Genomic DNA, 6,000 nt, shown 5'->3' with positions numbered 1-6,000 from the left:
GCCGCCGCCCTCAAGTGCCTGGGCAGCTTCACGGCGCCTGGCTTCACCATGGTCTGGGCAGGTAAGGTAGGAAGTAGAAAATTAAGAAGGAATAGGATAGGGAAGAAGAAAAGAAAAGAGTTTAAAAAAGTAGTTTAAAAGTAAAGAAAAATAGCAGAAAAGACAAAAATATACAGCTAGGAAAAGAGAGGGATAGATAAGAAGCAAAATTGTTTAAAAAAAACTGAAAACAAGCAAAGGATGGCAAAGATAGAAAGAGGATTAAACACCATGCCCAGACACAGGAAATGAATGAAAAACAAGATGGCCGGCACCCGTTCACGAGCGCGAAAGTAAGTTCGCGCGAGATTTTCCTCGCGATCTCGTGCGAACTGGTACTCGCAATGCGCTTACTGCGGGAGATTATACATAGCGGGAGGAAAGGGAAATACGTCACGCAAACAAAATGGCCGCGCCCGTACTCGACCTTGGGGTAAATCCGCGTGTTGCGCTGCAAGCGGCTCGCGAATACTGCAAAAAAACTCGCGAAACAACAAGCCGCAAAAAATATAAAGCTCATTCGCATGAATTGGCGGCTTCCGCGGTCGGTTTCGCACGACGCCGCGCCCCCCGAATAGCGCGAAAAAAACGAAAAACGATTTTCGCAAAAGCAAAAGCAATGAGCAGGTGCAAAAGGTCAACCTCATGATTTGTAACGATTCCCTGTAGTGCTTCCTGAGGGGGCCCTCCAGAATTCGGTTGCCTGCTTGCAACTATTGTGTGACCCTGCTCTGACCTTAACTGTATGCCACAAAGGTCCTGATTTACAGCTAAGGGAGCAGACAAGCAGTTGCCAGGCTGGAACTTCAAATTCAGTGACACATTAATTAGCCCCTAATTCATTATTGTCAGTTGGGGCAGGGCAGGTGTTGTTAATAAACTAACCCCAAATTAATTCATGTCAGTTCAAGCAGGGCAGGTGGGCTTGCTTTTCCCTCCCATCTTCTACAGTGATGATGAACCAGAGGGTGGCATTGATGTAACAGAGGGTGGTATGGGTCAAATAGAGGGTGGCAGTGGTGAAACAGAGGCTGCTGGGAGGCTGTGATGATGAACCAGACGTAGAAGTAACATAGTCGCGACCGTTGCGAGCCGACAAGTAAGTTCGCAATTGCGAACTAGTACCAAATCCTCGCGAACTGGCGGAAACACTTGCGAACACAAAAAAAAAATAAAACCGTAAATTTGCGAGAATTCGCGGATTTTGCGGATTGCGAGTTCGCAAATTCGCAAAATTCGCAAACGCCAGATTCGCAAAATTCGCCCATGCTTAATTGGAACTCTATTCCCCCGTTCAACAAGAATTTTTTTGAATTGAACACTTTTTAAAAAAATATTTACCTTTTTCTGGCACGAAATTCTTTGCTTAAAGTAGACCTATTCATAAAGAACAGAAGCTTCTATTTTAAGGTAAATCTAGAGACATAATAACTTTACATCAACCTCTAGCACATTTCTTAACAAATGCATTTATATGTGATGAAATTATCTCGCCTTTCTTTTCTGTATTAAGAGATATTTCATGTGTAATTGTTTCGCAAAATCTTTCATTGATTACATATGCTATAATTTTGAATGATTTCTATGCTTAAAGACGTACAGTACCAAAATTACCACGTATTACGAATACGCCATTTCAAATGCAAATATGTATTTTGGGGTGGGTAATGTTACACATGCATCTTTTGCTATAGTTTTAGTAAATTGATGGACATAAATTCGTGGAGTGGGTGTCGCGGTCTAATCTAGGACCCTGATCAATACTGTGACCTTATGGCCCTATACAGCTATAATCCCTTTGTACCACTATATTGGCATAACCGATCAAATGCAATATTCAGAAACTCGTCTCTGGCCTCACACGATCAGAGCCACATTTCAGAATCTCTTCCTCTGCAGCTCATTAGAGCAAATGACACAGCAGAAGCCACTATCTAAGATTCCTAGATTACACTCCGAGTTCTTCAACAAGATAAAAACTCAGCAACCTGGGAAAGCCCCGCTTGCTATGTTTTGATTAGTAATAGAACTCTAATGAGCACTGAGAGATTATCCCTTCCTGGTGACATCTTTATTGACGTCTTATGTCCAAAAACTTACGTCAAACAAGGCACCTTCAGGTATAAATATTACCAACGTTGCCTTAAGCAAACGCTGCCATGCTGATACTGATGCTATCGCTGCCTCAACGACATCGGCGAACGATGGTGTGGTGAACCCAGAGCCCAGCAGATACAAGCTGCCCACGGACGCTGCCCCTCCTCCTCTTCCTCGACGCGCTGAGAGAGACGCTGTCTTTTCTCTTGCCGAGAAAATCCAGCTCCGGAGTTTCAAGCCTACTCTTGCGAGTGACTGGGATATCGAGTCCTGGAAGGAGATACCAGACCTCCATCATTCTATTCCAGAGGTATGGTGTTGACTAAACCCTTAGAGAGAATTCTTTAAGCAAACCTTGGCAAAACCAACTTAACTAAAGCTACTTACTTACTCCCTCCCAAGTATTAGGCTTAGGTCAGGTACACTGGGGTAGGCGTAGTTAGAAGCACCAGTTGAGTATGTTAGCCTAATGTATATATGAATGTATATATGTTTTATTCATTTTAAACCATTGTATGGCTGAGAAACCATATCAATGCTTTTACAGTATTATTTCGCAATCCTCATTTTACTGTACGCACTTTTTATAATAACAAGTCTTGCAATTGTGGCAATTCATTTCTCTTGTACGAGAAGAAAGACTGTTCAATAAATAATACCTTTTTATTGAAAACGGCTGTCTCTCTATTCTCTGCATATTGGTGGAAAGCAATCTGCACAAAACTGACTGAGTAAAATAACTGTCTATTGTTTCACACGACTCTAGAGATTGACTCTTATTCTAAGGAGCAAAGTTGTCATGTTTATGCGGTTGTTGGAAAACTGAATCCCTTTTTGTCTGTACCAGGGAAGCTGATCACTTCCTATTCAGTCAAGAAAGTTTCCAGTGACCTCTGAGCTAGTTGGTAACAAACCCAATTAAGTTTAGCATAGTCAGTGGAGACCTGGAAGATTCGCACTTCTACATCCATACTACTGTTTATGTTATTCCAATGCGCAGGGCCTATTGGGAAAATAGGAACTACACTACAGGTTCACATGAGATGCAGGGTCAAACTTCTTTGCATAAGGTTGGATCCATATGGCGTGGTGAGCAAAACTGTGGATTTTAAATCCAGATCTTTGTGACTGGGGTGAATGTTTTCATTTTTCAGCATTTGGTCCATCATTTGTTTCTTTTGCAGGGTCTGGGTATGTTAAAGCACTCTTCAAGGGGCTTTCGAGTAAATTGAATATATAAATTGACTCTAAGCCAGTCTTCCTTGTTTTAACAGAGTAATCACAAACATTAGCACTGGTTAGAAGTGGGAAAGAGCCCTAAGGCCAATAAATGCAGAACAGGGGCCCGGGGCTACATAGTTCCATTAGGAGTCAGGAGTATGTCCAGCCCCCTCTCTGGGCTACCAAAAGCCCCAGGGAGCCCCTTTAGCCCATGGGACCCTATGTCCCAGGACCCCAAATAAATCCAAAAAAGGGGAGAGAGGCTGTGTGGCTTGCAAACATTGTTCAGCTTTGGTTACCCCATGTCCCACAGCTGTATATTTTTTAAAGGGAAGGTAAGCTGTGGCCCCCTTTTGTCAAGCTAATATTAGTCCATATTACCTCACCCCATGGCCACACCTATTTAAATAAAGGTGAGGGTGGTGCACTTTGTTAGTCCCCAGATTGATTTTTAGAGGAAGGGAGACATGCAACCCCCATCCCTGTGCTGATTTCAGTCCCGGGGACCCCATCCCCTTGAGCCTAGTGTGATTCTTATGAGGAGCAGGGCACGTGTTCCCTTGCCAGGTATATTTTCCCCTTGGGGACCCGATACCTCGGAGCCCTCAACATTTAAATATGGTGTGCTGGTGCACCACCATACTTAAATTGGGGGCCTCAGGGGAGCCATCTCCCTGCATTCATTGTGATCCAGCATTGCTCCTGCCAGAAGGAAGCAATTCCTAGTGCTGTTCCCTGTCGGCTGGACCACTATTTTGATCTCTTTCCCTGCCCGCTTCAGTGCAGGTAGGGAAACAGTCAAAACTCCACTCCCAGCAAGTGAGAACATATTCAAAACCCCTACCTGTTGAGAGATGTCTATGTGTTTGCAGTTGGTTGGTGGGAAATTCAAAAATGCTCCAGACAAGTAAGGCAGATAAAACTCTATGTCCTGGTATGATACCTGGGGCCATTAAGGCTTCATGGAGTGCCCCCCTCCCTTAAATTAATAAATTCTAGTGTCGTCTCCTGGGGCCTTTTGAAGCTCTTGGCCATCCTCTTTTTGTCAAATGTTGACCGGGGATGTGCTTCCTGGGACCCTTGATGGCTCAGTGACAAGGGCTAGGTGGTCCCCTTCCCATTTTGTAATGTGTCAGCCAATGAGTGGGTGTCCTGTGGCCCCCTTCCCATATAAATACATTGTGGCCCATCTGGCGCTCCCTGGGCCCTATGGAGGGCCCTCGCAGCTTGAGGAAGCCCACTCCCTATATGAAGAAATTTCGTCCCAAGAGTTCAAATATATATATTTTCTCTATATGTGCATATATATTATGTATGTGTGTAACGTACATCGAAAATACATTTGAAAACACAAAGAACCAGTACTCATTTCTTCAACATTAGCCCGCCATGAGATTCATTAGATAGTATTTAAGATTCAAATCATTCCCTTAAACTTTCTCAACAAAGTCTCCTACAATCATATTTTGAAATTGTGCACATGTTTTCACAATATGTGCAACAGAATATGACAAAACAGAGACTTCGCTTTCAAAGAGAAGATAGAAACAAATTGTTTTGTCTGATCTGCTGAAGTCGAAATCTGCACTGGATGATCATTATAGACAGATGTGCAAAGCAGTGAGCTTCTAAACTCTTTTCCCACATACAGAGGTCCCCTTTGGCTTCCTTCATTTGATAACAGAGGGTGAATACTATATGGTTCAAATATTTCTTCAACTTTTTCAGAATTTACCCTTTCAAATGGTTTACTATCAGTAGACTTTGAATTGGATATTCCTCCTGACGATACTTGCTGATCCACAGCTACATCTTTATAGAAGACCTTTTCATTTGTTAGGCTTTACATATTTTCTTTATGATATCCAATTCCAGCCAAATCTATTTAATCTTAAATTTTTAAACCCAAGAGTTTCAATATTCTGTTTAAAGTTTGGTAGAAGGTATACAGCATTTCCATTAAAGACTTTCACAAATTCAATTGTAGGCTCTTTTGTAGGCATTCTCACTCTTGTTTGAAAAGTGTGTACGGTTAGGATCCGAAGTCTCTCATAAACATTGAGCTCTTGTAGTTCAGCAGGGAGTGGAATATTTACTAACATCAAGTGTGCTTATGCAATACTTATGCAGCGCACTAACAACAAACTTTATCACAAGAGACATAACAAGTTAGTTGTGAATATGCACTAATATCAGCACTCACTCTGTGTACTTTTCTTTAAGGAGACCTTACTCCGTCAGGACACTTAAGCCCCCATAGATGGTCAAGCCCCTTCTATGCACCGCCTTCATTATGTGTGAAACTGTTTACTTGAATCCCCCATCCTTCATACAACAAAGCCTGTGTTGAGGGTCTATTAAGTGCAGCCTTTGCACTGAGCAAAAGTCTTCAACCCACTCACTCTATACACCCAAGCTTTCTTAGTAGATGAAGGCACAACTATTCACAGCCTTCACCCTCTGTATAACGCTTAATGGACAGCTCACATGGAAAGCACACTCCTTGCAAACAGTCACACCCTCTTAGGAGGTCAGGACAGCTTGAGCATGGAAAGTGAAAAAAATAATAAAATGAATACCCTTTTTCAAGTTGTAAAATTAAACATTAACTGCAAAATCTAAAGAGAACATTGTCATTATGCT

Source organism: Lissotriton vulgaris, chromosome 4_1, assembly GCF_964263255.1.
Source record: "Lissotriton vulgaris chromosome 4_1, aLisVul1.2, whole genome shotgun sequence".
Lineage (NCBI taxonomy): Eukaryota > Metazoa > Chordata > Amphibia > Caudata > Salamandridae > Lissotriton > Lissotriton vulgaris.
This window is presented reverse-complemented; position numbering follows the sequence as displayed.